The following is a 12,502-nucleotide window of genomic DNA, read 5'->3' on the forward strand; positions in this document are numbered from 1 at the left end:
CTCAGTGAGACCCTTTTGGAGGATGTCTGTGTCAGCCAGAGACTCAGTTATAGCCCCTAGTTTGCAGTCGTCTGCGAACTTGGTCAGCCATAGTCCTCTTGCGCTTGCCCGTACCTCTGAGAAGTATATGCCATACAGGAGGGGTCCTAGGACTGAGCCCTGGGGAACGCCACTTTTAACCGGTTTAGAGTCAGACCTAGCTCCCACAACTCTCACCATGTGGGTTCTGTCTGTGAGCCAGTTGGCAACCCATCTTGTGACGTAAGGGTTTATGTTCAGGCTGGTGAGTTTGTCTATAATACCAGAATGGGGAATGGTGTTGAAGGCCTTTGCGAGGTCTAGGTAGGCTGTGTGTACCACCTTTCCCTCATCTGTAGCCTTGATAACTGTCTCAAAGAAGTCCACCAGGTTTAGGAGGCATGATCTGCCCTTAACAAAGCTGAACTGGGTAGGGTCCAGTGTTTGGAGGTTCCCAATGTCTCTGTTAATGAGTTCCATGATGATGCACTCCATGGCCTTGCAGACCAAGCTAGTCAGGCTTATAGGGCGATAGTTCCCAGGGTCTGCTGTGGCTCCACCTTTGTGGAGCAGAATAACCATTGCTGTGCGCCACTCTATGGGTACATAGCCTGTGGAGAGGCTGAGTTTGAACAGTGTGTTTGGGTGAGGGGTTAGTTTGTCTTTGAGCTCATGTAGGACACAGCCTGGGACACCGTCCAGTCCCACTTATGCTGTGTTTTTGGCTTTGGAGAGGGCTGTTTTAACCTGAGTGTCTGTGATTTCAGGGACTCTACATTCTTCTGGTATGGTTATGGGCCCTTTTGGGGGTGAGAGCGGGGTGAAGTTTGCGTTGAACCTGTCTGCCAGGATGTTGGCGACATCGGTTGGTTCAGTGTATTTTGTGCCATTCTGCACTAACTCCGAGCAGATCTGAGCATTGCCACTTAGATTCTTGACATAGCTAAAGAATGCCTTATGGTTATCTTTAGAGTCCTTGGCAATATTTCTTCCGAATCTCGCCTTGGATGATTTTATGAGGGATCGTAGTTTCATGCTGATACTGATCAGGGATGTCTTCCTTTCTTGGGATTTTACTCTTTTCTGCACTAGTTTCCTCTTTCTATTGTATAGCTTGTTTATGCAGGAGTCCACCAGACTAGTTTCCTTTTCTTAGGGGAGTGAGTCTTGGTTTTGCTTGAGTTGGCATGATCCATGCATTCTTGTAGGTGCCTGTAGAAAGCATTAGTAAAAGATTTTGCAGCTTGGACAGCATTATCCTTCAGCATGGGGGCTTTGAAACTTTCCACCTTGGTTTTAAGTAATGTGAAGTTTGCTTTTGAAAAGTTTTTTCACGGTGGTTTCCTTGTCCGGGGGTGGGGGTGGAATGTGGATATCCAAAGTGATTTGTTTATGGTCATATCTAACCAGCGAGGGGTTGACCTCAGGTGTGGAACACCGGTCGCCCATCTTGGTGATGACCAGATCCAATATGTTGTCACCTCTGGTGGGAGTGTTGACCATTTGAACCAGGGCTTTTGAGTTTATAAATTCTAGGAAATGTTAGGCAAGGGAGTTAGTACTTGAGTAGTTCTCCCAGTTAATGATTGGGTAATTGAAATCACCCAATATTAGGGTGTTTGGCAGGACCTTTATGTTTCTCAGTGTTTCCAGAAATGTGAAATGGGGGTCCTGGGACATGGTGGGTGATCTGTAGCAAGCTACAATTTGAACTGCAGTTTTGCCCATTGTTAGTTGCATGTAGATGATCTCTGAAGCATCATGCTGTGCCACTAACCTAGAGTTATGGGTACCCTTGATATGGATATGCCCCCACCTTTTGTATTTCGGTTCGGGTTCTGTGGCCGAAATGTATGGTATGAGTTGTAGCCTGGTAGTGCCGGGGTGTTCTCTGGAGCCTTAAACCAGGTTTCTGTTACTGCACATATATCGATTTTCTCCATACTGAAGAGTGCCTCGAGTGCATGCATTTTGAGGTTTAGACTTCTGGCATTGAGTAGCATTACCCACAGTTTTTTGTTACTTGTGCTATTTACGGCAGTGGGTTTGTCTTTTGAGCCTTGCCTAACAAAGGAACTAAGGGGTGGCAAGAGCCTTGGCCAGTATTCGAAAGCCTAAGGGTGACAGGTGCAAGCCGTCTCTAGCGAAGCAGCATGGCTTGTAGAGCATGTCATCCCAGGCGGACAGACACTGGATCCCCTTTGAATGACACCATAAACTTAGCCAATTGTTGAAATCGAGAATTTTTTCTTTATACCATGCTATCATTCTTGGTGAGGGCAGGATGCTACTCAAGGTCAGGGTCATACCGGCCTGGGCTACGTGATCAGAGAGCTCTTCCATGTCTCTTTTCATGTAGTTCAGGGAGGTACGGCTCAGGTCATTCACACCAACATGGACAATGACAGAGTCATATTTGTACTTATTCTGGAGTGACCTGAGTGCTTGTGTTATGTGGCGGATCCTGGCACCCAACAGGCAGCTAACAGTAACCTTTTCCTTATTCAGCCTAGTGAGTGGGACATCAGTGTGCCTGACTATAGAGTCACCTATTACTAGTATGTTGGGTATGCTATTTTGCCTTAAGGGCTGTGATTGCATGGCACACTGGTTTTGTGAAGTATGTGTTTCATGGTTTGTGTTGGGGGGGTGGAGGTTGCTTGGATGCTTGCTTTGGAGGTCTCTGTTGTATTTGCAGATTTTTATTTAGAGCATCCGAGTATGTTTTCATGTATTTATGTGTGTTTTTTGCCAGTGCTGGTTTAATGGGTCTATGTGAGACTGGTGGTGTGATGCAAGTATTTCCCTTCTCCTCTTGACTGTCTGATCCAGTCTCGGGTTGAGAGAGCTTAGCCTCCAATTTGGCTGTATAATTGCATCTCTCACATGTATTAGTGTTTGGTGGTAGGAGGAAAGGGTTGTCTGTGCACATGAGGCAGTTGTAACATTGCCTCAAAATGCCCAGATTCACCAGTTGGACTGGAGAGTACGCCTGAAACTGCCCTTTGGACATGCCTGGATAGGTACAGTGAACTGTTTTACTGGATGGCTGGTAAGGTCGAATAGAGAGCCTTGTCCTTCTGTACAGTACAGGAGGGTCTAGTTCTATGGTTTATAAGTGCTTGCTATGAAATTTGAGCAAGTGCCGGGCTGAGAAATGAATGGCTTGAGTGCTTAAGTTGAAAGTTTTTTTAGTTCCAAGGGAAAAATTGAAGAGGAGACTTTGTGGAGCCTGGAATAATTTTACTCTAGCTAACCGGCGCTGCCCGATGCGCAAAACTGGGCAAATGCAGTATTTTTAGCAGGGAAATGAAAGAGATAGAAATTAGCTCAAAATGGCCAATAAATTACTAATTTCTGGGCTGAAACCACTCCTCCAGGGACAGATAGGCTGCTCAAAGCTCCCCTCTCTCACAGGTGAACAGAGAAACTTCTTTCTATCCAAGTAGGGTATGAGCAAACACAGAGATTTGTAACACAGCCCCTAAATTCAGCACTAACCTGAAAACTGGACTATACTAGCTTAGAAAGGTGGGAAACAAGTACATTTTTTTGTTTTGTTTCTTTTTTCAGAAAATAAAGCAGATACAATCAAAAAAACACTTTAAATGCACAAAAAAGGATACTTATTGTTATATAACGCAGATCAGAGTTGTAGTCAATGCCCCTAGTAATAAAGTAGGACGAAACACAAATACAGTAAAAACAGATGAATAAAGTGCAATTTTTATATATATATATAAAATAATAGAAAAACGAACAAACTGATTTAAACAAGTTACCCAATTAACTAGAAAAAAAGCTCAAAACTCAGCCCTATTCCAGCAGTCTTCAATCAGACAAATTCTAACTGCACACTCCTGCTACTAGGGTGCAGGGGAACCTTCTGCAAAAAAGATGGCCTGGATCAGTGCACAAGTTATACAAACAAAGCTAGATTCAGCAGGCCTGAATCTGGTCTATGCTACAGCAACAAGGCACACCAATTTCAGAAAGAAACAGTTCAAATAAGCAGGCACAATAAGTCTGTGACCAGAAATTCCCAGTTCAGAAGGGCAGAATCCAGCCTCTCCTCCCACAAGAGGGCAGACCACAAGCCCTCTTAATGTAGAATAACTGGCCTGAAGCCCAAGTGCTTAAGCCAGAACTAATACACTTTTAGAATAGCAGACACTGGGCCTTCAATCAGAAATTCCCAGCTTAGAAGGATGTAAGCTACCTGTCCCGCCACAACAGTGCAGACCACAAACCTTCTTAATGTAAAACAACCTGTATGAAGCCCAAATGTTTAAACCAAAAAGACTTAGAATAACAGTTACAATTTAATCAGGCTGCTACCAAGCAGTAATAAATGCAGCAGAATAAGTAACATTGAGTACTTTTAAGAAAAGCAAAATAAAGTGGGGGGAAACACAAATACAGTTAGGTAAGCATGTGGTCAAGCAACTTCTACTTGGGATAAATTTCAAACTGCTACATGACTCCACCATCCCCTAATCCCAGGTGTCACATCCACAACTTCTTTGCAACACAAGGGTGTAGTTAGGCATACTGTTAACCCGCGGCGGTGGTGCTGCGGTAGCATTGTCACCTCACAGTAAGACGCTGTCCAGTTCGATTCTCAGCTGGAGCGTCTTCAGCGTGGAGACATGCGTGAATGGGTGTACCTTCATTGAAGGTTGTGCATCAGGCCTGGCAAGTTGGTATGTAAAAATAAACTGCCAATCATTAGCAGACCGGAGTTCTGCTGTGGCGACCCCTAACCGGGAAAAGCCGAAAGAAACAAACAAACAAACTTAAAGAAAATATGTCTTTTTTAGACCATACTCTCTCCACAAATGTCAAATTAATGCTTCCAATAAGAGTCTCATTTATTGAAAAAATATCTATTTAATTTTTTTTAGAGGGGAAAGTGATGCAACATTTGTTAAGTTGTGGGGGGACGTTTCCATTTTTCAAATGATGGATGTTTTGATCACAGTGCTGTGCTTACTCCCAAGTTGAGTAAATTGTCAGATACTGACAGAACTGGAAGAATAGCCCAGTCCCAAGGAATTGTGAGCAAGCCAAGGTGGGATCTGCCTGACCCATGATGTTCAGCCCCTCAGGTCTGAGTTGGGGGTGTCAGGTAGTACATTGCCCACAGTGGACTGTTGTGAGTTGTGTTAGGCAGTGTAGGCAGAGGCTCCAACACACTCACCCAGACCGGATGAGGCTACACTCCCCTGCTATAAAAGGGAGCGATATAGGGACAGAAAGGCAAAGAAATGTTGGCTTCTTTAGTAGACAGAGGAATTACAGTGGAGAAGCCAGTACAGAGTAAGATGCAGCACTGGAGACTTTGGCCTCCCTGATAGAAAGACAGAAAGTATTGGAGAGGTACACAGGCATAGGTATGGGATAAAACCATGTATCAGTGGCATTTACCTCAGAATCCATAATCAGAAGATGGACTGTGAACTAAAAGCCGTTATGTTATAGTCCAATGTTAAATTATACTACTGTCAACTTCCCGATTGTTGGCTATAGCATAGTTCTTTGTTTTTAAACACCTTTACTGAATTATCATTTGTGGCATGGGCAAATTTACATTAATATAAAAGTAATCATACTGTATTAACAAGTTCACGTTTACAAACATTATACTTCACATATATTGCTATATATCATATAACATAAGCAACATTACATAAATTATTCTATTCTTGTCCTTTTTTAACAAGAAACATATTTAGTAAACCATCACTTAACAACATATGCAATCATACATTTATATAAATGAAAATGAACCACACTGACACAATCTTAGTTGCAAGCATTTTGCATCACAAACCATACTGACACACTTCCAATTACAAACATTATACATCACTTATAATCTACCCAATCATTTTCAGTCAAACATTACATAGCCCATTTAAGTCCTGACTTCTTTTAAACCTTATTCCTCTCCTGTATGTATTGTTCCCACAATTCCCATTTTTTTTCCTATGTAGTTTGCTCCTACCCTTTTCTAAAGATCTCAGTTCCAGCTGTTTTATCTCTGTTACTATATTCACTACTTTTAGTGTAGTTGATTTAGATTTTGAGTTCCATTTTCTAGTAATTGGTTTTTGGCAGCCACCATAATTAAATACAACAAAGCCTTACTGTGTCTAGGCAATTCCGATTCTGTATCATAGCTCAGAAAAATCATCTCCCTCGTCACATCAATCTGCCCAGCCAGCATCTCCAACAGTGCATCCTGCAGGGAATCCTTAAACTCCACCAACTCACTGCACTCCCGGAAAACATGTTTCCAATTATCTTTTTCTTCACTGTCACACCTCCAACATTTGCTGTCTACCTGAGGAAAAATTCTCTGGAGCCTACTTGTGGTATAAAAATATATATGTAAACATTTCTAAGCAAAAATCATAAATCTTCTAGATGTTGTTGCATATTTGGCTTTGGCATAGTTCTTGGTGTTTGCCCTTTGGTCATAGTTATTTGACCATGGAGTTAGCATGTGTAAGTTATTGGGGTAGGGGGCAGAAGAGGGCTGGGGGGTGAATCCCCTGTGTAAAAATCATTTTTTAGCTATGGGGTGAAATTATCTGGATAAAGAGAATGCTATTTGTCACTTTGGTTAAATATTATTGTATTTCTTACTATTGTTTATAGAAATTCAAATACTTGGACTATCTTTACTAATGTATTTCTGATGTATGACCTGTTGGCCTGAAATAAGTTATTGATCATATTTTTTGTAATATGTGTTTCACAGAATTTACTGTGTGACCAGTATTTTCTGTAAATTTTTCCCATGACTGAATTTGTGAATATATATGCACTTTGTGATTATACTTAAATGATTAAATATCAACGCCCATAAACAGAACATTCATAGCTACAGCACATGTTGCAAGAATTAGCCTTAGGAGGTAAAACCAAAGTCAAGTGTTTCGAGGGAGAGGGGGCAACCCAGCCTGCAGTTCTTGCTAATTATATATACTGACTCTGAGAGTGTACTATCTCTGAGACAGGGCATAATCCTCTATCCAGGGATTGTCAGTCTCGCAGAAAAGTCAGCCAGCTGTTTCGGTTGACCAAATGATATCAACCAAATACACGTCAATGCTCTACAGCAGAAAAAATTGATTCAAATGACACTTACTCAGGCTTATAACTGAAGTTTCTTTTAAGACAAATAAAACAAAACAGTACTGGTCTTTATAGCAGCAGGTGGAAAACAACATAGTCTTACTGCATATAGTAGAAGGGGATGGACTGGGTACCACTCTCAGTTCTTTGTATAACAGTTATTTATAGATGCTTCACTTACAGTTGCTTCACTTTTAGTTCATAACATGCACAGATATCTTTTCCACTAGAGCTGGTTGGAAAACAACCAGTGTTAGTCTTTTGCTTTTCCCCTGGTGCCAAGTGTAAGTGAAGGGAAAAATGTTTACTATTGTGTGTGTGTGTGTCTCTCTCTCTCACACACACTCCCACTCCCTCTCTCTCTCTCACACACTCCCACTCCCTCTCTCTCTCTCTTTCTCTCACACTCCCACTCCCTCTTTCTCTCTCACACACACTCCCACTCCCTCTCTCTCTCTCTCTCTCACACTCCACTCCCTCTCTCTCTCACACTCCCACTCCCTCTCTCTCTCTCACACTCCACTCTCTCTCTCTCTCACACTCCACTCTCTCTCTCTCACACTCCACTCTCTCTCTCTCTCACACTCCACTCTCTCTCTCTCACACTCACGCTCTCTCGCTCTCTCTCTCTCACACACTCTCTCTCTCTCTCTCTCACACACTCTCTCTCTCTCTCTCACACACACTCCCTCTCTCTCTCACACACTCCCTCCCTCTCTCTCACACACTCCCTCCCTCTCTCTCTCACACACTCCCCTCTCTCTCTCTCACACTCTCTCTCTCTCTCTCTCTCTCACACACTCCCTCTCTCTCTCTCTCACACACTCCCTCTCTCGCTCTCTCACACACTCCCTCTCTCGCTCTCTCACACACTCCCTCTCTCGCTCTCTCTCACACTCCCTCTCTCTCTCTCTCTCACTCCCTCCCTCTCTCTCTCTCTCTCTCTCTCTCTCACACTCCCTCTCTCTCTCTCTCTCCCTCTCTCTCTCTCTCTCTCCCTCTCTCTCACACTCCCTCTCCCTCTCTCTCTCACACTCTCCCTCTCTCTCTCTCTCTCACACACTCCCTCTCCCTCTCTCTCTCTCTCACACACTCCCTCTCTCTCACACACTCCCCCTCTCTCTCACACACTCCCCCTCTCTCTCACACACACTCTCTCTCTCTCTCACACTCCCACTCTCTCTCTCTCACACTCTCTCTCTCTCTCTCTCTCTCACAGTCCCACTCCCTCTCTCTCTCTCTCCCACTCCCTCTCTCTCTCTCACACACTCTCCCTCTCTCTCTCTCTCTCACACACTCCCACTCCCTCTCTCTCTCTCTCTCACACTCCCACTCCCTCTCTCTCTCTCACACTCCCCCTCTCTCTCTCTCACACTCCCTCTCTCTCTCTCACACTCCCCCTCTCTCTCACACTCCCTCTCTCTCTCTCTCACACACTCCCTCTCTCTCTCTCTCTCTCACACCCCCTCTCTCTCTCTCTCACACTCTCTCTCCCTCTCTCTCTCTCACCCCCCCTCTCCTCACTCTCTCCCACTCTCTCTCTCGCTCTCTCTCTCACCCCTCTCTCTCACACTCTCTCTCTCTATCTCTCTCACACACACTCTCCCTCTCTCTCTCTCTCACACACTCTCCCTCTCTCTCTCTCACACACTCTCCCTCTCTCTCTCCCTCCCTCTCTCTTGCCCTCTCTCTCACAGTCCCACTACCTCTCTCTCTCTCTCACACACTCCCGCTCTCTCTCTCTCTCACACACTCCCGCTCTCTCTCTCTCTCACACACTCCCGCTCTCTCTCTCACACACTCCCTCTCTCTCTCACACTCTCTCTCCCTCTCTCTCTCACTCCCTCTCTCTCTCTCACTCCCACTCCCTCTCTCTCTCTCTCACTCCCACTCCCTCTCTCTCACACACTCCCACTCCCTCTCTCTCTCTCTCACACACTCCCACTCTCTCTCTCTCACACTCCCTCTCTCTCTCTCTCACACACTCCCACTCTCTCTCTCTCACACACTCCCTCTCTCTCTCACACACTCCCACTCTCTCTCTCTCTCTCACACACTCCCACTCCCTCTCTCTCTCTCTCTCTCTCTCACACTCCCACTCCCTCTCTCTCTCTCTCTCTCTCACTCCCACTCCCTCTCACACACTCCCACTCTCCCTCTCTCTCTCTCTCTCACACACTCCCACTCCCTCTCTCTCTCTCCTCTCTCTCTCTAACAGTCCCACTCCCTCTCTCTCTCACTCCCTCTCTCTCCCTCACTCTCTCTCTCAATCTCACTCCCACTCTCTCTCTCTCACACTCCCTCTCTCTCTCACACACTCCCACTCCCTCTCTCTCTCACACACACACTCCCACTCCCTCTCTCTCTCCCTCTCTCACACTCCCACCCCCCCCTCTCTCTCTCTCTCTCTCACACACACACACTCCCACTCCCTCTCTCTCTGTCTGTCTGTGCTGTAAGAGAATATTTCACTAGTCCCACCCTCCCCTCTCTCTCTGTCGTTTGCTGCCTAGGCTTTAGCCACTGATCCTGCACCAACAACTTTCAGGAATTAACAAATTAACAATAATGGACCTGTTTTCCTTTGGGTCCTCCCCCAACAGACTTCAAAATTAACTTACAAAGTACAAACAGAAGTCTCCATCACAGGTTTTACCCCAAGTGTTTGGAAAGATTAAGACAAATTTTAAATGCAAATTTCAGGATAACAGTAGTAACATAAGTTGTACCATTACTGGTATGCAAGTAGAAGAAAATAGGTGATAGCTAAACAGTTAATAGGCACAACTTTAAAATAAAAAGCTCAAAATAAAGCCTTTGGTTACTGCAGGAAATGAAATGCAAAGGAAAATATCAGTTCAATCAAATAGATCTCTTGCCAGTGAAGCTTGCATGAAGACAGTGACTTTACTAGACAGCAGAAGCATAACAAGGGTGGGGTGAAGGGGGCAGTCACCCTGTGTGCAAGGTGTTAAGGGGCAGGATTGAGAAGTGCTGTCCCTGTAATCATATATACAGGCACATGCACACACGTGCACACACACACACACACACACACACACACACACACACACACATATACAAACACGCACACACACACATGCACACGCATGCACACACAGACACGCACACACACATTTTTATATAGTGTAGCATCTCAAGTTGAATTAGCTCAACTCTTCACTCAAAAAAATATATGACTGGGCTTCAGATTGTATCAACATCTTGTTATTTATTTTCTTTAACAGAATGGAGATGGAAAAAAAAGTGCTTCATTCAGCCAACATAAGTGCAGTCTGAGGAGCAACACAAGCAAATGGAAGCAAGACAAAACTTGTCATAGTTCTTTAGCCCAAGAGTAAATACCATTTGCTAACTCACAGTGTTTGCTTGTTCATATACCCATGTAACAAAATTATAAGCAGTAACTTGTTCTGTAGGTAAACCACAGCTGTTGGAGCTGCTACCCTTCTCTCTGAGTCCCAAGATTATAATAAATCCTGTCTGGTAATAAGTAGCTTTCTGTAGTTGCTTGCAGTATTCACACACCATAGAGAATTCTCTTATCCATCAGTATTCACATACCTTAACACACAAGCAGAGTTCCTCCTTTACAGGATAACAGCTTCTCCTTTTCAGATTTCAGGAACACCTTCCAGATTGCCTTCACCTTTCATACACAGCTCCCTGGAGACTCCTCTTCAGAACACCCTCAGTATGCCTAGAGGTCAGGAATCTGATTACCCCAGGGAATAGTAGACCTTACATATATATATATATATATATATATATATATATATATATATATATGTGTGTGTGTGTGTGTGTGTATATGGGTCTACTTCAGATGATCAAAAAACCTACAAAGATGAGGTTACCTCAAAATCCATAACATCAAAAATTTAAAACAGTGAATCTCACATAATCAAAAACTGCTGCCGAATCTGTACTACCATTTTAAATAGTTCACCAAGATCAATCCATCAATCCACAGCCTAAGAGTAAAAGACCGTAATTTATTTTGTCTTACTATTTTGCAGGGGGCTCCACTCCCTGCACCCACCACACCCTTGCAAATGAAATATACCAACTCTGCGATCGCACTACATTCAAGAAAAGGGTAAACACCCAATGCACGCCCTCATCTGCAAGAGAACTGTCTGGTGGATACAGCATCACCGTTCTATTTTCTAGTGCTGCGCCTTACGAAAAGTAAGTTACCTATTTTCGATTATGTGAGATTCACTGCTTTAAATTTTCATTGTATGCAGTTTTGATAAACTCATCTTAGTTATTTTGGATTCGAATATCTGAGTTTTTGCTCATTTGAAGTAGACCCATATATATATATATATATATATATATATATATATATATATATATGGGTCTACTGTATAAGACCGAAAAAACACTTGTGCGAAAACAAACACCAGACCCACGGTTACGCGAAAGTGCACTTCTGCGAAGCACGGTTCAACAAATCGTTCAGCGACACTGAAGCACCAAGGCACACTACAGTGAGGAATAGGGAATTTACCTGTTCCCCACTGTAGTATGATCTCAAAGTTGGTATACTTAAGTAGGGGGGTGGGGGGGTGCAGCCCCCCACTCAATGTAATGTTATGAAGTGTTTTCTTTGTTTTGTTTTTCTTTATTATTTTTTTTTCTGGTTCGTTGAAACGAGGTTCGCGAAAGTGCACTTTCAAATAAGTACACTTTCGTGTAACTGAATGGTCTACTGCTCTTTTTTGAATAAGTGGTATTCGATTAAAAGCAGTAGACCCATATATATATATATATATATATATATATATATATATATATATATATATCATACGATCAAAAGTTCAAAAGACTTAACGAAAATATCAAAAGCATTTTTAATGCAGGGGCAAGCCCTCCTGCACCCCTCACACCACCTGCTAATGATATATGCCAACTCCAAGATCACAGAACAGTGGAGAAGGGACAAATTCCCATTTCTGATATTTTGAGTTTTAGATATTTTGTTTTCAGTCTTTTGAACTTTACTTTAGATCTTATGACATAAGCCCATATAAATTATAGATAGACAGATAGATAGGTCAAAAGGCACATGCTTCTTCTTAGATGTCATTGAGCTTTACTCTTCAGTTTATATGCCTACTCTGTATTTCTGATGAACACTGCAGTTCCCCTCATGACACACCATTTAGTAAATGCAACATGAACAGCAGATACAGTACCACCACAGGTAGTGTCTTCTAGCCCCACTGCATGGGATGCAAACCCAAGACAACACATATTCAACAAAGTACTGAGGTCTGGACATAGCTGAATCCTTCTGATGGTAGAACCTCTG

Source organism: Protopterus annectens, chromosome 16.part0 (genome assembly GCF_019279795.1).
Source record: "Protopterus annectens isolate FY-2018-M chromosome 16.part0, PAN1.0, whole genome shotgun sequence".
NCBI lineage: Eukaryota > Metazoa > Chordata > Ceratodontiformes > Protopteridae > Protopterus > Protopterus annectens.